The 21,624-nt window shown below is 36.5% G+C and overlaps 1 protein-coding gene across 1 annotated transcript in view; it reads left to right on the top strand.

Annotated features, from left to right (window-relative positions):
• LOC108408991 (DNA excision repair protein ERCC-6-like 2) overlaps nucleotides 1–21,624 on the top strand; it is a 57,010-nt gene that overhangs the window by 23,342 nt on the left and 12,044 nt on the right. The window contains exon 2 of the mRNA XM_073228842.1: nucleotides 15,942–16,039. The gene's annotated coding sequence lies outside the window, so the exon portion shown is untranslated. The remainder of the gene's footprint in view (nucleotides 1–15,941; nucleotides 16,040–21,624) is intronic.

The raw sequence follows: 21,624 nt of genomic DNA on the forward strand, positions 1-21,624 counted from the left end.
CTGAAATCTAGTTCTTTACTAGCTTAAGAGTAATAAAACAGTGACTATAAATAATAAAAGACTTACAAATGACAATGGTTAAAGATTTGATGAGAGCTTACTGTAAGACAGTTGAAGTAAGGAAATTCTGATATTTCTGTAACAAAACATTTAGTAACAAAGTTTAGCATTATTCTTTTTGACAGTGTTTTCTAGGTAATTAAGCAGGTAATTATATATCAGATAAATAAGCTAAATTAGCCAAATACTTTCTCCAATGAGAAAAAGTTCTTCTGACATGTTCCAGGGGCCCTCTGGAAAATATCAGAGTTAACTAGAGGTAAAAGCACCTTTTTGAATTTGATCTTGGGAAGCTGTTAAAAGTTTTAAGGCACTTGCTTAAATAGGATTATAGGTTGCTATGAAGCAATACTTATCTATTTAACCAGAATGACAACAAAATACCTCAAAGGCAAATAAAGAAGGTTACACAGTTGTTAGGAAACTTTAGCTTTTAGTCCTTTTTAATATTAAGATCTTATTTTCTTAAATACTCTGATAACTCACTGAGACTTTAAGCATGAGAAACTGCTTTGATAAAACAGAGAACCCTTTGCAATCTTTCAATATTAAGAACAGACTAACAGTTTAGAAAACTTTGTCTTTTTAACTGAAAACAAAATTCTAATTTTGCTGTGTACGTGATACTGAGACTCATTTGCTTTAATTTTATATAGCATGACCATATTAAATTCTTCTAAAACTTTCTACAACCTTCTTACATTTAGATTTCTCTTTCTGAATAAACAGCTGTACTTTTGAATAAAGTTACTTTCTTTTATCAAAAGATACATTCTTTAGCATGCAGTAATGTTTTCCTTATTACTTTAAGTAGTTTTAATTAGAACTTAAAACCATTAGGTACCTTAATTTTTGTGAACACTGAGAAGCAGGCTGTTGTAAACTGTTACACTAGCATTCTTTAGATTGACAAATTTATGAACATTTTATAATTTCTGTAACTATGAGCTTTACAGCACAATCTCTCACTAAGCATAAAGTATATCTTCTTAACTTTGCAAAACTTTAAGGTTTTAGGTTACTACAAAGATTCTCAGGCTGCAGGTATGTATACACACTGTAACACAATTAAAAAGGTGTTCACTTGCCACACTTATTTAGTTCACTCATTCATAACAACTATGCTAGATTACTTACAAGACCTTTACTGAATATTAGACAAAGCCAAGCCTTTAAGCATTTTATTCTTAAAAGATTTAGCAGATAACATCGACTTAAATGACCTTAGGTAAACTTAGGCAGCTGATAACCACAAGGACATGCCCGCCTCAGCCAGACTCAAATTAGCATTAATGCTTAACATTTTTTATCAGATTTTCTGGAAGTTTTAGAATGCCCAATTTTCACAAGCGCTTGATTTTAAATCAATTTTTATTAATACTATCCAGAGGTAGGAAAATATTTTTCATCCATACACCTAGACACACAAACATACAAACTGAGACACAACAACTACAGTCAGCAACACCTCCCACACAAAAACATATACACAGACAGACAAACCGATATAAAGACTGAGTCACTGAAATCCAATTGCCTTCCCTCTCCTCAGCTTCTTGTTTGTGGCTTCTGGAACTAGAGGGCGGGAGGAGCGTGTTCCAGTGGGGGAAGAGGGCCGTGAAGGCGGAAGGAGGGGGGAGGGGGTGGTGCAGCCACCAGAAGAGGAGAGCAGGACAACGGCATGGTTGAGAATGTAGGACTTTAAGATGGCAGTGACACGTGTGAAGACAAAGGACTTAAAGATGATGGTGGGGAGGAGCGGGAGGGGATCGCGAGGTGAGGGAGGTGGGCGACTGAGGTTTTCTGGTGGATCTGAAAAGGAAGAAGGACTGGGCAGACTAAGAGGCTGACAATCTTCAACTGGAGATCAGGCTAGGAGAACCTGAGTCATTGAACACTTAACGTAAAGGTCTGAGCGGGAGTGCAAAGTCCAAAAAGTCTGCACATATGGGATTTCACTCTACTCTCCCCTCCAGTGGCAATAATTAATCAAGTCGGTGAGGAGGCTAAAATTGAAAGTTCTCTCAGGGGGCCAGCGAGATAGATTGTCCAAAGGATACTGAGGCCTGGCCTCAGAGCAAAGAAAGCCTAGCTTCTATTTGTGAACTTCCCGGAACAAATATAGAGTACCCAATTTGGAAATGAGACACTGCAGTGGGGTCTGAGCCTCTGCTTTTGAGGGTTGGTTCCCCATGTCTGCGCCACTTCCCAACTAATCCCACTGAGAGGAGTGCCCAGCATCCCAAGCGCACCAAGTCAGGGGAGATAGCCTGGGAGCCTGGGTGAGGGATGTCTCCCCCACTGCAGGGCCAGGGGTGGGCCGGATGCCTGCAGACATCCTGGGGCCTGGGGTAGGAACGTCTGCCATACCACAGGGCCAAGGGCGGGCCGGATACCCACAGAGGGTGGGCCAGATGCCCAAGGGGCTGGATGTCCCACCTGGACGTATGTACAATTTCTAATGGACCAGGTGAAATGGAGTTAGGAAGGGAAACAGACCAGGGAAACTGAGGGACTCACCGAAAAATAGTCTATGCAGCGGAGAGCAGGCTGAGGTCCTGAGTCGGGGAAGGAGGGGGCGCAGCCACTGGTAGCCAGTCAGGGCCCCACGCTCACACTCCTTCCCGGGATTTCGGCACCAAATGTAAGATAAATTCCAATAAATTCCAACCGAAATAAGCAGGCGAAGAGAGGCAACAAAGGGCCAGGAAGTTTATTTGAGTGCAACTCCCGGATGATGTTCCAAGGTCTGGCTATCACAGGCCACAGAAGTCACACCCGGTCAGGGAGGTGGAGGCTTATAAGGGATTAGGAAGGGGAGGAATGGGCAAGCTATCCTAGGGGGCATGGAGAGTTATGATTGGCTAAAGGTGACAATAGGCAGCTAGAAACTTTTTTTCCTTCCAAGAGGGAAGAGGCTGACATCGGGTCTTAGTTGGCACATCAGAAAGATAGAATTCAGAAAGAGCTGTCCCCTTTCCGTATAAGGCACGGACCTTGGGGTCTTGTCTGTTCTCCCCCTATGGCATCTCTCTGTTCTGTTTGCATGTCCTTGTTTTTCCTTCCTCCAGCCTAACATGGATGAAATAGGTGAAGGGGAAAAAATTAGAATGTTTGTTATCTTTGACTGAGAGATGGTTATATAGGTGCATATATATATTTGAAATTAATCAGGATGTACACAAGATTTGTGCATTTTCTTAATATAAAAAAATTTTTAATGTCTTCAATGAGAAAAGAAATACTCCTCCTGGAATCATTAGTAGAGAGTTGATCCCAGGGGTAATGATAATCTGCTGGTTCTTCTGACCTGCTACACCTGGACAAAGCGTCTTTCAGTTTTAAGAAGAGATCTTCAGGAATAGAGATACAGATATTGACTGCTGGGAGTCAGTTGGAGCTCAATTAAAGGAATAAAGGTCAGTGAAATTGCAGTAAAGTTTAAGGAATGAAAGTGGGATTTCTGGCACTTCTGCAATGACTGGCAGTTTTTTGTTTGTGAACAAGCATGCTCAGGAATTGGAGTTTTGGTATGGTATGTGAGAAGCACATGATAATTTCCATAAGGACTCCCTGCAGCCTCAGCATCTGGGCAATATCTCAGGCATCTGTGATCCTGCATGGTGCCCTGGTCCATTGCTTGGTGGGGGTCTTTTTTATCTTGCTAGGCTTATTGGGAGCTTCCTGAAAATAGGGCCCTCCCCCTCTAACTTCCTCACTGCAGAGCCCAGCACAAAGCCTGTCGCATTACAATTGAATGGCGACCACATTGTCCTCTGTAAGTGGACTCGAGTTAAAAACAGGTAGAACGAAGGGTCTGTGTATAGCTCCTTCTGCCATCACTGCCAGTTCTCTTGATAGTTGCATGTCTATCTACTGTTACTCATATTTCAGCTGCAATGCTACCTCTTTGGGTCACCCCTGACTTCACGAAGTACCACCCCAACAATCTTTGGCACAGTACCCTGTTGTGATTCTCTGCAGAGCACTTATTACCATGTGCAGCTTTTCTTGATTATTTATACTTTATTGTCTGTCTCCCTCATAAATTGACAGGTTACCTATACCATATTATCTTTTGTATTTATATAAGAATAAAGGTTCCATGACAGCAGGGACATTGTGTGGCTTCCTCACTGCAGTACACACAGCATATACTGGTTGTTCAGTATTTCTGGAGTGAATGAATTTATCACAAACAGAAGTGGAAACAACTTCCCCTTGGATCGTCAGCTATTGTTAAAGAGGAAGGAAGGAAAGGTCCTAGAGACTGAAGAGAACATCTACTATGAGAGCTATCTGTGGGATTTTCATTGGGGACAGAGGTGACAGATAATTAACTTCTTAAAATTGCTTTTATTAACATGGAATTGAATCAAACAATATATGTGTGCTGTAGAGTAACAAAGATACTAAGTACCTAGCTTAAGAAATATGCTCAGATCATCTTCAGTAATGAAGGTTTATTGCAAAGGTTCAGGGGCACATGAGATAGCAGTGATCATTTCCTTCCTAGCCATATCATTACTTGGAGTCCCCAAAGGTCAGACTGGGATGTCCAGAAGCCTTATGAAGAGGTAGAAAATAGCTTAAATTTTGTGGAATAAACTTGATCTCAAATTATTTGCTGTCTTTGTTTTAGCACCATATTCTCATCCCAGGAGAATGTGATGCTTAGAGAGGTCACCACAGTTGCGAATCCTGGGAAGCCGGCTCAGAAACCCAAAAGAACAGGTTCAGACCTTGTATAGGCTATTGGGAGATCAGCTTGACCCCGAGTTGAAAAAGGGCTGACAGGCTGAGTGGAGTTTAAGTCTTGGTTCTCTGAGGAAAGCATGGTTAACAGAGTCTGGTCTAGTTTGTTCTTTGCCTTTTTCAATTCCTCTTTCATTATATTGAGTTCTGGGTCTTTAAAGAGGGATGGCAGGATCTTCAGGCTGTCACTGAGGCAAATTGGTAGATTTGGGTTGGGGCACATTCAATGACAGCTAGTAGGCTAGCATCTGCTTCTCCAGAGTCTCTCTCCAGAAAGGGGCCCACTGGAATGTAGGGTAAACTGGCTGAAGCAGCCTTGGCTGTTCTCAGAGGCTCCTGGTCGGCCCAGATTCAGCCCTCTGCATGCGGACTGACATATCGGCCCAAGAGAAACCAAATAAATCTCCAGAAACCATGCCTAAAGAAATATAGGCATAGGACTTACTAAACAAAGACTCCAAAACAACTTTTCTAACTCTGAGAACTAAATGAAACATAAACAAAGAACAAAGGAAATCAGAAACTCAATATAAGAACAAACTGAGAATATCAACAAAGAGGTAGAAATTATTTTAAAAAAACAGAAACTGTGGACTTGAAAAATACAATAACTGAATTGAAAAAGCACCACAGGTGTTCATCAGAACAAACAGAAGAAAAGAGCCAACAAATCTGAAGGCAGATCTGAAGAACAAAAAGAAAAATGGTGAAGAAAAATGAATATAGCCTAAGGGATCAATGGGACTCACCAAATAGGTGCATTATGGGTATTCCTAAAGGAGACAGAGAAAAGGATGGAGGTTCTTTGAATAATGACTGAAATAATAACATCATAAATTTGAGGAATGACATGAGTAAACAAAAGAAGCTCAACAAACTCTAGATAGGATACACCTAAAGAGAGACCCACACCAAGACATATTATCAAACTGTCAAAAGTCAAAGACAAGGGAATCTTTAAAGTAGCAAGAAAAAATTGACTTGTAATATATAGGGGATCTCCAGTAAAATTTTCAGTAGGTTTCTCAACAGAAACCTTACAGGCCAGAAGGCATTGGGATGATATATTTAAAGCACCAAAATAAAAAATCATCAAATGAGAATTCTATATCAGGCAAAACTGTCCTTCAAAAATAAGAGAAATTAAGACATTCCCAGAAACACAGAAGCTGAGGGAGTTATTACCAGTAGACATGCCCTGGAAGAAATGCTAAAGAGAGACTTTCAAGTTCAAATGAAAGAACTCTTAACAGTAACTGAAAGCCATATGAAAATATAAATTTTTCAGTACAGGCAAGTACATGCACAAATACAAAAAAGCACTATTATTGTAATTTTGGTTTATAATTCTATTTTTTATTTTCTACATGATTTTAAAGAGAAATTACAAATCTGTGTTAATGGATACATGACATATAATGATATAATTTGTGACATCAGTAGTATGAAAGGAGGGGACAGAGCTGTGAAGTAGGTTTTTTTTATATAATTGAAATTAAGTTGGTATCAATTTAAGATTGATTGTTATAACTTTGGGGTATTATATTTAATCTTCATGGTAACCACAAAGAAAATATCTATAGACTACATACAGAAGGAAATGAGAAAGGAATCAAAATGTGTCTTTTAAAAATTACATAACGCCAAAGGAAGGCAGTAATGGAGGAAATGAGGGACCAAATAGTTATAAGACATACAGAAAACAAAATGGCAAATTCCGTTTTATTTGGATTAAACTCCCAATCAAAAGACATAGATTGGCAGAATGTATTAAAAAATAAAAAAACAGTATCCCAACTATATACTGCCTGTAAAACATTCACATTAGATCTGAGAACACGCAGAGGTTAAAAGAGAAAGGATGGACAGCGATATTCTGTACAAATAGTAACCAAAAGAAAACAGGAATGGTTATTCTAAAATAAGAAAAAATAGACTTTAAGTTGAAAACTGTTATAAGAGATGGAGGATATTATACAATGAGAAAAGAATAAATTTGCCAAAAAGCTTTAACAATTATAATGCACCAAACCTATGAGCTCCAAAATATATAAAGTGAGTATTGACATAATTGAAAAGAGTAATAGACAGCTGTACAATAGTAGTAGAGGCTTTAATGCCCTATGTTTGATAATGGATAGACCATTCAGTCAGAAGATCAGTAAAGAGAAGACTTGAACAGTGCTATAGACAAATTGGACCTAGCAGACATATACAAAACTCCTTTCTAGCAATAGCAAAATATACTTTTTTTTTCAAGTGCACATAGAATATTCTCCATGGTAGACCATGCATTAGGCCAGAGAACATGTTAATAAATTCTAAAAGATTGAAATTGTACAATTTCTTCTCCAGTCACAATAGAGTGAAACTAGAAATCAACAGCAGAATAAATAGGAAAACTCACAGATATGTTGAAATTAAAGAACACACTCTTAAGCTACCAATGGGTCAGAAAAGAAATCACAAGGAGAAAATGAAAATAAAAACACACCGTGCCATAGCCTATGCAATGCAGTGAAATCAGTGCTAAAAGAGAAATTTCTTTCTGTAAATGCATACATTAAAAAAGAAGGGTCTCAAATCAATCTAACCTTATACCTTAAGGAACTAGAAAAAGAAGAACTAAACTCAAAGCTAGCAAAAGGAAGGAAATAAAAGATTAAAGGATAGATAAATGAAATACAGGCTAAAAAACAACAGGAAAAAGATAATGAAACCAAGAGTTATTCTTTCAAACAGATCAAACTTGACAAATATTTAGATTAACTAAGAAGAAAAGGAGACTGAAATAACTACAATCAGAAGGAAAAGGAGGACATTACTGCTGGTTTTACAGAAACAAAAAAGGATTATTAAACAGTACTATAAACAAATATACATGAAAAATTGGATAACTAGATGAAATGGATAAATTCTGAGAAATATATAGCCTACCAAGACTGATTCATGAAGAAATAGAAAATATGAATAGTAGACCTATAACTAGAAAGAAGATTGAATCAGTAATAAAAAAATGCCAAAAATAAAATACCAGGATCAGATGAATTCATTGGTGAGTTCTACCAAACATTTAAAGAAGAATTAATACCAATCCTTTTCAAACTCTTCCAAAAAATTAAAGATGTAGGAGCACTACCTAACTCATTCTGTAAGGCCAGCAGTGCCCTGATACCAAAGCCAAGCAAAGACACTGTAAGAAAAGAAACTACTAACCAAAATTCCTAATGACTATTGATGCAGAAATCCTCAGCAAAATATTAGCAAACCAAATTCAACAGCATATTATGGTTTATATACCATAACCAAGTGGGATTTATCCTGGAATGCAAGGATGGCAAATGATGCAGGAAAAGCATTTGACAAAATTCAACCCCCTTTCATGATAGCAGACTAGGGATAGAAGGAAACTACCTCAACATAATAAAATGCATTTGTGAAAAACCTGCAGATAACATCATAATCAGTGTTGAAAGACTGAATGCTTTCCTTTAGGATCAGGAGCAAAAGAAAGATGCCTACTTTCACCACTTGTGTTCAGAATAGTACTGGAAGTCCTAGCCAGAACAGTTAGGTAAGAAAAAGAAATAAAAGAATTCCAGATTAGAAAGGAAGAAGTAAAATTATCTTTGTTCACAGATGGCATGATCTTATATGTAGAAAACCCTAAAGATTCCACACATAAAAACCATTCAAGCTAATAAACTGATTCAGAAAAGTTGTAGGATACAAAGTCCACATGCAAAAATCAGTTGCATTTCCATATACTAGCAACACACAGTCTGAAAGGAAAATTTTAAAAATAATTCTGTTTAACAATAGCATAAAAAAACTTATGAATAAAACAAGGAAGCAGAAAGCTTGTACACTGCAAACTAAAAAATATTGCTGAAAGAAAGTTGCAGGATACAAAATTAATACACAGAAATCGGTTGCTTTCCTATACACTAACGATGAACTAACAGAAAGAGAAACCAGGAGAACAATTCCATTCACAATTGCATCAAAAAGAATAAAATACCTAGGAATAAACCTAACCAAAGAAGTTTAAGACCTATACCCTGAAAACTATAAGACACTCTCAAGAGAAATTAAAGAGGGCACTAACAAATGGAAACTCATTCCATGTCTTGGCTAGGAAGAATTAATATTGTCAAAACGGCCATCCTGCCTAAAGCAATCTACAGATTCAATGCAATGCCTATCAAAATACCAACAACATTCTTCAATGAACTGGAACAAATAGTTTCAAAATTCATATGGAACCACAAAAGACCCCGAATAGCCAAAGCAATCCTGAGAAGGAAGAATAAAGCAGGGGGCATCTCACTTCCCAACTTCAAGCCCTACTACAAAGCCACAGTAATCAAGAATATTTGGTACTGGCACAAGAACAGACCCACAGACCAGTGGAACAGAATAGAGAGTCCAGATATTAACCCAAACATATACAGTCAATTAATATACGATAAAGGAGCCATGGACATACAATGGGGAAATGACAGCCTCTTCAACAACTGGTGTTGGCAAAACTGGACAGCTACATGTAAGAGAATGAAACTAGATCATTGTCTAACCCCATATACAAAAGTAAATTCAAAATGGATCAAAGACCTGAATGTAAGTCATGAAACCATAAAACTCTTAGAAAAAAACATAGGCAAAAATCTCTTGGACATAAACATGAGTGACTTCTTCATGAACGTATCTCCTCGGGCAAGGGAAACAAAAGCAAAAATGAGCAAGTGGGACTATATGAAGCTGAAAAGCTTCTGTACAGCAAAGGACACCATCAGTAGAACAAAAAGGCATCCTATAGTACGGGAGAATATATTTATAAATGACAGATCCGATAAAGGCCTGACATCCAAAATATATAAAGAGCTCACACACCTCAACAAACAAAAAGCAAATAATTCAATTAAAAAAATGGTCAGAGGACCCGAGCAGACAGTTCTCCAAAGAAGAAATTCAGATGGCCAACAGACACATGAAAAGATGCTCCACATTGCTAGTTATCAGAGAAATGCAAATTAAAACCACAGTGAGATATCACCTCACACCAGTAAAGATCACCACCATCCAAAAGACAAACAACAACAAATGTTGGCGAGGTTGTAGAGAAAGGGGAACCCTCCTATACTGCTGGTAGGAATGTAAACTAGTTCAACCATAGTGGAAAGTAGTATGGAGGTTCCTTAAAAAGCTCAAAATAGAAATACCATTTGACCCAGGAATTCCACTTCTAGGAATTTACCCTAAGAATGCAGCAGCCTAGTTTGAAAAAGACATATGCACTATGTTTATCACATTTGTGTATCACAGCACTATTTACAATAGCCAAGAAATGGAAGCCACCTAAGTGTCCATCAGTAGATGAATGGATAAAGAAGAGGTGGTACATATACACAATGGAATATTATTCAGCCATAAGAAGAAAACAAATCCTATCATTTGCAACAACATGGATGGAGCTAGAGAGTATTATGCTCAGTGAAATAAGCCAGGCAGAGAAAGACAGGTACCAAATGATTTCACTCATATGTGGAGTATAAGAACAAAGAAAAAACTGAAGGAACAAAACAGCCGCAGAATCACAGAACCCAAGAATGGACTAACAGTTACCAAAGGGAAAGGGACTGGGGAGAATGGGTGGGAAGGGAGGGATAAGTGGGGGGATAAAAGGGGGCATTACGATTAGCACTTATAACTTGGGGGGGCACAGGGAGGGCTGTGCAACACAGAGAAGACAAGTAGTGATTCTACAGCATCTTACTATGCTGATGGACTGTGACTGAAATGGGGTTTGTGGGGGGTACTTGCTGATGGGGGGAGTCTAGTAAACATAATATTCCTCATGTAATTGTGGGTTATTGATACCAAAAAATACATATATATACATATATATGTATATATAGTATATATATTGCTGAAAGAAATTAAAGAAGATGCATATAAATGGAAGAACATCCTAAGTTAATGAATCAGAGAATTTAGTATTGTTAAAATGTTGATATTGTTCAAAGCTATCTATAAATTCAGTGCAATCCCTATTGAAATTCCAAAGATGTTTTTGGCAGAAACAGAAGTAAAGGATTAAAAGAGAGCACTGTGAACAACTGTATGCCAACAAGTTTGAAAGCCTAAATGAAATGGACACCTGGAAACATAACCTACCAAGGTTGGATTATGAAGAAATAGAATGTCTTAATAGCTGTACAATAACTAAGGAAATTGAATCAGTAATTGAAAAACCTCTCAATAAAAGTCCAAGACCAGATGGCTTCACTGGTGAAATATATAATACATACAAAGAATTAACACCAGTTCTTCTCAAACTCTTCCAAAATTTTGAAGAGGAGGGATGCTTCCTAACTCCTTCTCTGAGATCAGACTGACTTTGACACCAAAACCAGCAAAGATCCTATAAGAAAAGAAACTACAGGTCAGTACCCCTTACGAATATCAATGTAAAAATCTTCAGTAAAATATGAGCAAACTAAACTAAGCAGCATGTTAAAAAGAATGATATATCATGACCAACTTGGATTTTTTACTGGAATGTTAGGATGGTTCAACACTCTATAAAATTAGTCAATGTAATACATCACATTAACAGAAAGAAGGAAAATGAATCACATCTCAATTGATGCAGAAAAAGCATTTGACAAAATTCACTCTTTCCTGATAAAAGCACTCAACAAACTATGGATAGAAGGAGACTACCTCAACATAATAAAGGCTCTTCATGAAAAACCCACAGATGACATCATACTCAGTGGTAAAAGACTGAAAGTTTTTCCTCTAAGAACAGCAATAAGGAAAAGATGTGTGTTTTCAGCACAGAAGGACAAATACTATATGATCTCACTAATATGCTGTACCTAGGCCTGTCAGGTTCACAGAGGCAGGAAGTAGGATGGTGGTCGCCAGGGTCTGTGGCTGGGAATGGGAGTTAATGTTTCACACGTAGTGTTTCAGTTGGGAAAGATGGAAAACATGTAAATGGAAGTCATGATGGTTCAGTGGTATGGTGTCACAACAGTGTGAGTGTATTTACAGTCACTGAGCTGTACCTTTAAAAATGATTAAGCTCTAAGTTTATGTGTATTTTACCACAATAGAGGAAATCAAGAGAAGAATTGATTAAATTTGACAGAAAACTGATTCAATGAAAATGAAATCACTGAATCAGTATTGAAGTTCTGATATTAGAGTTTTGCATTTATTTCTTAGAAAAAAAGATGGAAAATAAGTGAAAAAAAGGGTATCATTTAGAAAACTAGAAAAAGAACAAAGTAAATATAGAGAAAGTACAAGGAATTGTGTAAGAAATTATTAAGAATAAAAACAATTTTAAATCACTGAAAAGAGTAAAACAGACAAACTTTTGATAAGTCTAATCTGAATTAAAAAGGCAGATACACAGAAAATGTTAGGAAATGGAAAGGCCACATAACCACTGCCTATTTATTTATAATATCTAACATGTTTATGTTTAGGTTTATACAAATACATTTGGAAATCTACATCAAAAAGGCCTTTTTCTAGATGAATGTAAGTGATTAAGATCGTCTAAAGATAAAGTATAAAAATATATTCAAATAATCGTAGAAGAAACTGAAATAATAGTCAGAAATCTACAACTTCATATGGTTATTAGGCCCTGTTTTGAGAGATTTTTTTTTAATGGAGAAATTTCATTCACATTCATAAAAAATACCAAAAATATTTGTTGATCATTAGTGTTTATAAGACATCTTGTTAGACTCTATGGGCATTCAAGCAAGTCAGATATGGATTTAAATTATAGAGATTTAAATTATCCATTCCTGTTTGCTTGATAGTTGTAGTGCAGCTCATAATACACAGTGTTATTAAGACCACCCCAATTATGATACACATAATACTGTGCTGTGTACAAAGCAAAGCAAATTAGCTTCAGTTCTTTAGTTGACAGTAAGGATAAGGACTGAAATAACAGCAACATTGTATATTTACTGTGAGCCAGAAACTGCTGTAAGTGCTTTCTGTCGATTATCTCAAAATCAGAGCATCCTGTCAGGGAGGCACTATGTACACATTTTACACCGAGGAAGCTGAGGCACAGCAAACTAAGCAACTTGCTCAAGTTCACAGCTAGTAACTGGCAGGGTCAGAATCTGACTTGCAGAGCGTACACTTTTCACCAGCTTCTCGCCACGGGCAGCTGTCAAGGAAATTGACCAAATGAAATACACAGAGAAGTCCTTTTTTTTTTAAGCAATTGAATTATCTTGTATTCACATTTTTTTACATTTATTATTACAGGTGCAACACCACTGCAGAAAATCGGGTGATTTCACACATCATTTCGAATCACCAGAAATAATCATGCATATTTTTAAGAGTTTTAGTTTTCCATTTTATAGTAAAACATGAAGAATGTATTTTTTCTGTTAGGTTTAAACTCCTTTCACTTGTTTGATTAACAAAACCAGCTAGATAAGACCATTCAGTGCTCCATTTCCTTTTGTAAAAGTTCAAACACAAAATCACATTAAGTGTCATTACAAAGACTACTAGCAGAATTAAATGTGACATGCAAAACATTACATCATTTCCCTTTTGCCTTTTTAAAGAGAACATGTTTGAGCTTCAGCTCATCTTCTATTGCAGAATAAATGTGATCCCAATCATCTGTACCCTCAGCTAGGGAAGAGAAACTGGAAACTGTGCATTCATCTGTAACCTTAATATTTTGGAATGATCTCTTTTCTCTTAATTCACTGGCAATATAATAATTATATTACTTCAGAAGAGACTAGAAACCCGAAGCAGGCTCCACAGAGAATTTTAATTTTAACAGTTTTCTGGTAGTTTTTACCAGATGACACTCAATTCCTTATACAATGTAGGAGAGTTACATTGACTAGAGATCTTTAGTTTTGAAAAGCAAAGAACAAATTGAATATATCATTTGGTAGCCTAACCAGGCTTTTTACATTTAACTTAAAAATATGATTTTAGCCTTTTATTTATTTATTTATTTATTATTTTTTATTTTTTCTTGAGAGGGCATCTCTCATATTTATTGATCAAATGGTTGTTAACAGCAATAAAATTCTGTATAGGGGGGTCAATGCTCAATGCACAATCATTAATCCATCTCAAGCCTAGTTCTCATCAGTCTCCAATCTTCTGAAGCATAACAAACAAGTTCTTACATAGTGAACGAATTCTTACATAGTGAATAAGTTCTTACCTGGTGAACAGTACAAAGGCATTCATCACAGAAACTTTCGGTTCTGATCACGCATTATGAACTATAAACAATCAGGTCAAATATGAATATTCGTTTGATTTTTATACTTGATTTATATGTGGATCCCACATTTCTCCCTTTATTATTATTATTATTATTATTTTTAATAAACTTCTGGCCTTTTATTTTTAAAGAAACATTTTTTGTGTGTGTGCATCAAATATGTTTCAGGCACTGTTGTAGACAAATGGTGAAACCAGTCATGAAAAAAAAATTACTGGTTTGAAAGGAGAGAAGTCCATTTTTATCTTAACAAATTTTGTCATTTTGTTTTTTTTCCTCTGGGCCATCGAGACTTAGTATCGTATTTATCCCAGTGTTCCTTAACAATTAATTCAGTGAAAATTAATTGACAGCATTCCTCTTCCTGTCCATCTCCTCCCATGGACTTTGGCAGGAGGAACCAAGAAGACAAATGAAGATACTGGCCTGCGTACTGTATGTCCTCAACACTTGTCTCCATGTGGTGAAATACTATCCCTTAACCTTAACCTACCCCTGTGTTGAGAACTAGAAATTGATGAAGCGTAGGTCCAAAACAACATGTTACAAGGTGTTTGTAAAGATTAAAGAGCATGTATTCTAACAGAATCTGTCCCACTCACCAAATGACTGAACTTATACCTAAAAGACATAGCCTTAGGTCCATTTTTTAAGAAACTTTAGAGCCAAATCCATGTGGGAGAGAAAGGGGTGATGAGCGCCCTGTATCCAGGCCACAGGACAGAAGTGGGGTGCACTAACCTGCCACTGGCAGCATTGTCACAAGGGCCCCCACCCCCGCTAGGGTGTGAGATCTTCAGGACCCTGAGCTGCCCTCTAATAAAAGCCCTTCTCTGTGAGGATGAATGGGTAAAAGGCAGAAAAAGCACCAGATACAACAACATAGAGTGACTTTACAAGGTCAAAATGAAATTCCCCCCAAATTGTAACATTTTCAAGCATGGGGCAGTATGGCCTTGCTCCTGATCCCCCGCCACTGTAACAGGTGCTTAGAAATAGATGGCCTTACCCAGAGCATTCCAGTAAAGCCTCCACCTGGGAGAACTGCAGGGACCCCCCAGTTAACCAGTGTGGTGAGTCAGGTTAGAGTTTTAATTAGCACTCTGGTTGGTATCAAGCATTTTGGATACCAGTGAACTAAGTGATTCAGTCAGATGGCTCATGAGATGTCTGTGGGTGAGGGCTGTAATTCAGGTGCTTGCCAGTTGGTGACCTGCTTTTCCCTGAAGTTTCATTGAAGTATAAGTAACATACAATAAACTGCATATATTTAAAGTGAACAGTTGATAGGTTTTGATATATATATATACATCTGTGAAACCATCACCACTATCAGGAGAGAACATATCATTCCCCAATTTTCCTTGTGCCACTTTGTAACCCATCCTTCCCTTACCCCTCCCCATGCCCTTATTCCCAAGCAACCACTGATCTGCTTTCTGTCACTATGGATTGGCTTGCGTTTTTTGAGTATTATGTAAATGGAATTATTTAAATAAAACAACCCATTCATAAATGTAAGACTGCTATAAAAGAAAACTGAATTTAGGACATGTTTTTGGGCAGTGAAAGGGTATGTTTATAATAAAAATGAGGTTGATATGTTCATTTTTTCTTTAATGCTTTTCTCCTCAATGACTGATCTTTTTGTATGAATTACTATTTTTGCATTATTAAATAATATAGCCTCTCTAAACATAAAATGTCTCTTTTTAAATTAAAATTTTATTAGTGTTCTACTTTTATGTCCAGAAGCCACCTCCTGAACCAAAGTTGTTTCACTAGATTTCTGTTGCTCTTGCTTTTTGTCTTTTTGCAGAGCCTATAGGATTGGGCAATGCAGGGATGTCAAAGTGCTTAGGCTGATATCCTTGGGAACTGGAGGAGATCATGTACTTACAACAGGTGTACAAGCAGGTAAATATACTTCCCTTTTCTTCATGAAGAAGTAAACATTTAAGGGGATTAAAAGGTACAAACTTTCAGTCATTAAAAAAAGGATGCAACATACAGCATAGGAAATACAGCTAATTGTGACAACAGTGTATGATCAAGATGGTAGCTAGATTTAACATGGTGACCACTTTGTAATGTCTATTATTGTTGAATGACCATGTCGTACACTTGAAATGAATATAATATTGTATGTTAACTATACTTTAATTAAAAGAAAGTAAACATTTGTTTTCAAGGATTAGGAACAAACTTGTATAAAAGTATGTTTTTAATTTTATTCTAACTATAATATGGAATTTAATAAGATTATGAAATACACTCTAGAATATACTTCTATAAAACATTAATTCTTAGGTTCATTGAATTTTAGAGCTGAAAGTTTCTTAGACCAGTACTTCTTAAACTTTAATGTGCATGTGAATCACCTAGAGATCTTTAAAATATAGATTCTGATTTAGTAGTTCTGGTTGGAGTGCAAGATTGTGCATTTTTAACAAGCTCCCAGGAGTGCCAGCACTACTAGTCTACAGACCACAATTTGAGTGGCAGAGTTACAGCTCCCCAAGTTGTGGGCCAAGACATTACTGTACACCACAGCTGGGTTGCAGTGGCTCTGAGACTGAGTCCCACAGCTTTCTGGGCAGCGGGGTTATCTAAGCCAGCTTCCAGCCTTAAGTCTCCAGGTACATGTTCATATGTTACCATTTTCTGTATGTGCTGTGATATGAAAAAGATAGAAGTGCCTTAGAGATACCTAATGCACCTGTTTCATGTTGTACATAATGGAACTGGGACCCAGGGGTACTCCAGTAATGGCCTTATAGATAGAACTCAACTGCCCTTACTACTGTGCAGTGCTTTTAGTATTCATCTAGCATTACATTAACTCTTTAATGCTCCTAGGGTATCAAATGCTAGTCCATTTATGCCTCTAAATAAACTAAGTTTAATTTATAACTGCTCACTTGAGAAGACCTGGAATAAGATTCAAGTTTAATTATAAATGTTAAATTTGAATTACTCCCTATATATTCAGTTGGCATCTATTTAAGAGCAAACATCTGCCGCATGTGGTGGTAGTTAACCTAAGAACAATCTAGTCTTAAACTTATGCTTTTTTCTTAATTCTAAAAATAGAATTGCAACAGCAGTTATTGTTTTTTCTTAAACCATTTATCTCTATAAGAAACCTTTAATCTTTGCATTCTTTGGTATATAGCACACTATTTGAAAATTACTTTTTACAGAGCTTAACCAAACTTGGAAAAAAGTAGGATGTTATTTTTTTCATCTTAGGGGCAGTTCTTTAGAATACTGTCATAGACTTGTTGTAAGTAAGAGTCTTTCCTCTCAATCACGCAGTAATTTTTCTCAATCCCATTACTATATATATTTCCCTTTTGTCTGTTCATCTGACTCAAAGAAATAAAATGCATGTTATGTAATATATAATAAAAAGGCTTCAGAAATTGAGGGTAATTAAATTTTCAGAAAATTACACAATCTAGTTTCTTATTAAAATATTCTAAAAATGTGAGCCACTTAGGGAAGATTCAGCCATACAACTTGGTAGGCACAAATAAAGATATAAGATGGCAGTCATGTGAGAAAAATGCACTAAGTGTGATTTGGAGATTGATTGGAGTTTGAACCGAGTTCAAAGTATACAGCATATACACTCTAGCTCCCAAGTGTTCTTCAAATCTCTTAGGGAAAAAAAATCCAAAAAATGATGTTTAAAAAAGCACCTATAAAAATGTTGGAAAACAAAAAGAGTTCTCTCTGTGGCCCTGAAGTTGTAAGGAACCCTGAAAAACAAAAGGTATTTGGAATCAGATTGAAGGAAGAAACCAAGCTAAACTCAGTCAAGAATAGAAAAGGTATGTACAACTACTGGATATTCTTAGTTTAGAGGCAGCAGATACTGAAAAAGAAAGGTGCCTTGGGGGAGTGTTGTGCCCCGTCTTTAGGGTATCATTGATGATCTTAACAAAGTGGTTTAACCATTACAGTTTTACCCCATTTCTACCAAATTACATCCAGCAGAAGTGTCTGCCCACAAGTCGAGACAATAAGTAGAAATACTAGAAGAAAAGAAGCAAGACAGAACTCCAGAGTTTTCCTAAAATTGAGAAGAAAGCCCCTCCCATTGCCTAGAAGATTAAATAATTACACCTCCCCATAACTTTGAATAATCAATGCAGTATGTTGAAATCAGCATATAAGGTGCTTAAAAGAGATACATACCCAATGAAAAATAATTATTGAACAGTTTAGGAAAATAAACACTATGAAAATGGTCCTCGAAAATATTAGGTCCTAATCTCTGGAACCTGTAAATGTTACTTTTTGTGGGGGAAACAAAAGGGTTTTTGCGGGTAATATTAGATAAAGTATTTTGAGATGGGGCTATTAATCTGGATTATCCAGGTGGGCCCTAAATGAGAAGTGTCCTTGTAAGAAAGAAGCAGGGAACTCTGACACAGATAAGAAGACAGTAAAGCCACAGAAGCAGAGAGATCCGAGTGGTGTGGTTAAAGCAATGGAATGCCAGCAGCCACTAGCAGCGGAAAGAGGCAAGGACTAGGTTCTCCCTTTGAGCCTCTGGAGAGAGCACTGCTCTGCCAAACCTTGATTTCAGCACAGGGATACTTATTTCAAAATTCCTGTTGTTTTAAGGCAACAAGTTTATGATATGTTAACAAGAGCCATAAAAACTAATACAGGCTCTCCAACAAAAAAAAAAACAGAATTAGCAAGAGAAAACGGAATAGAAAAGAGTAGAAGAGATTTTTAAGGAAATATAAACAATATTTTCAAAAGGTAAGTGAAGTTGTAGGGTTCTAGAAACAAAAATAGATTGCAAGGAAAAAATCCATTAGAGATACAGAAAATGATCAGGTAGGCTAAGTAGCAAAGAGCAAAGTTTTCATCTAAAAGAGCCAAGCAGTTCTTCTAGATCACAAAACAAGAACACATGTAAGAAAAGTTAGGGGAAATGAAGGCTAGATCTAGAAGTTCTGTTATCAGCCTTGTAGCTGAAAAAGGAAACAGAAGGGAAAGAAGGAAAGAAACCCCAAATAAAGGAATAAACATGGAAGAAAATAAAAACAAGAGTCCATGGATTATATGGACCCACTGAGTGTTAAACAGGATAAATGAAAGTAGAGCCACACTTACACCGTCTTCCTGTAATTTTGAAACACCAAGGGTAAAGTGAAAAATCCATAAAATTTTCACAGGTAGACTTTCTAGAGGGAAAAAACCATTACCTACCATAATAATAGAATTAGATAGACATCTAATTTCTTACTCGTGAATAAGATATATTCACTAGTATATTTACTGGAAGGACACTTAGGAAGGAGTAGTACATTCAAATGAGGGAAAATGATAGCACTGTATTGTCAAGGAAATATGTGAATTTTTAATGCAAAACTTTCTCACAAAAATCCTAGTCTATATCACTTGCAGGAGTGGATTCTGTCAAACATTAAATAATCTTCTTGTAAAGAGGAGGAAATACTTCCAACTTAATTTAGAAAGATGGAAAAGTCCTGATACAAAGACTTCACAAATGTATTACAAGAACAGAAAATTACAAATCAATATCTCTCATGAACATAAATGTAAAATCTTTGACAAAGCCTCTGTTAGAAGTGGAATTGTGCTCCTCCCACTGGCCAAGAAAACTTTTTTAAATGTGTTGAACTCCTTGTCCCGGTTCCTATGAATGGACTCTTATTTGGAAGTAGGGCCCTGGTGCCTGTGAATGGGCTTTTATTTAGATGTAGGGTCTTTGCAGATGTAGCCAAAGTGAGGTCATATTGGATGAGGGTGGGCCCTGACCCAGGTGGGCCCTGACCCAATGCCTGACATCCTTATAAAGGTGCATATGGACCAGAGGGGAAACACCATGTAACTGGAGGCAAATGTTGGAGTTCAGCTGCAAACCAAAGAATACCAAGAATTGCCAGCAACCACTGGACACTAGGAAGGACCTTCCCTTAAAACCTTTGCAGGACCATAGCCAGCATGGCCCTGCTAACAGCTTGATCTCGGATTTTTAGCCTCCAGAAGTGTGAGAAAATAAGTTTCTGTTTTAAGCCACCCAGTTTGTGGTACTTTATTACAGCATCTTTAAGAAACTAATACGTCCTCTAAGGCAAGTGTCATGTAATTGACTGTATTTTTCTATAAAACTTCTGTATGACAAAAGAACTACAAGCCAAATTAAAAGGGAGACCAGAAGGAAATATCTGCCATAAATATAATAAAGGATTAGCATGTACAGTGTATAAAGAACTCCCACAAACCCACAAAAAGACTATGACTAGGCATTTACTGAGGGAAAAAGTACAAATGGTTAACACGTATATGAAAAGATAATCACATTCATACTTGAGAAATACAAAATAAAATAAGATTATCTTCTGCAGATTCTACAGAAGACTTGTTTTGAGGGGTCTTTTTTTAGGAAGGTGGGGAGATTGGTGCCATTTCTTGTTGGGGTGATATTTGTAAAGAGGTACTCATATACTATTTTTCAGAATACAAAATACACCTGGTACACTTATTTTAGTGCTAATTTAATAGCATTTTAAAACACATAGCACCTTCCTCCTCTCTCACATACGCATAGTAAAGAATGGCAAGAACTCATATTCAGCACTGTTCATATTTGTTTAAAAAATGAAAAAAGAAACAGCCTAAAAGTCCAGTAGTAACAGAATGATAATGTAAATTCTGATAAGCCCATATTATAGGATACTCTGCAGCAGCAGCAGCACAAAAAAATTATAGAGCAAATGAACTGATGTGGCAAGGTTTCTAAGACATTTTTAAGTGGGGCAAAAAACTTGCAGAACAAGTAATCAACTGTATTTATATATAAAACTATATATGTAAATAGCTCTAAATACATTAAAAAAGATCTAGAAGGATACACCTAAACATTACGGTATGGGTTATACTGATGGTGATCTGTACTGTTCAACAGGGACTTTCACTTTGACATTTTTGTTGGCATTTGGTGGTAATGCATTCAGATAGTTTATGCTTTTTAAAAATAAAACCATGATTTCTATGGCAACTGACTCCTATAATGTTCGGAGCATTGCACGTAATCTAAAGTTTGGCATTCAGAAATTCATCTTTAATGCATATGTATATGTGAAATTATATAGAGGGAATTTAAATGTAAATTAAATTTGTAAAAATATAATTCATTTAAAAATCAGTTTTACAGAAGAGTTGTAAGAACAGCATGAAGAACTCCCAATTAACTCACCCAGATTCCTCAGCTGTTCACATTTCACCACATCTGCTGTATCTTTCTCTCAGACATGATCTTTTATTCCTTTTCTGAACTACTTGAGAGAAAGTTACAGATTTATCACCTCTAAATCCTCTAGTGTGTATTTCCCCAGAACAAGGACACTGTTTTTTACATGTACACATAAAAATAGTCTTATCCATTAGAAAACACTCCATTTTATGTTTTGTTCTGAAACTTCTTTTTTCCCTTCAGTGTCCTCTTGAAAATG

Source organism: Manis javanica, chromosome 2 (assembly GCF_040802235.1).
Source record: "Manis javanica isolate MJ-LG chromosome 2, MJ_LKY, whole genome shotgun sequence".
NCBI classification, from domain to species: Eukaryota; Metazoa; Chordata; class Mammalia; order Pholidota; family Manidae; genus Manis; species Manis javanica.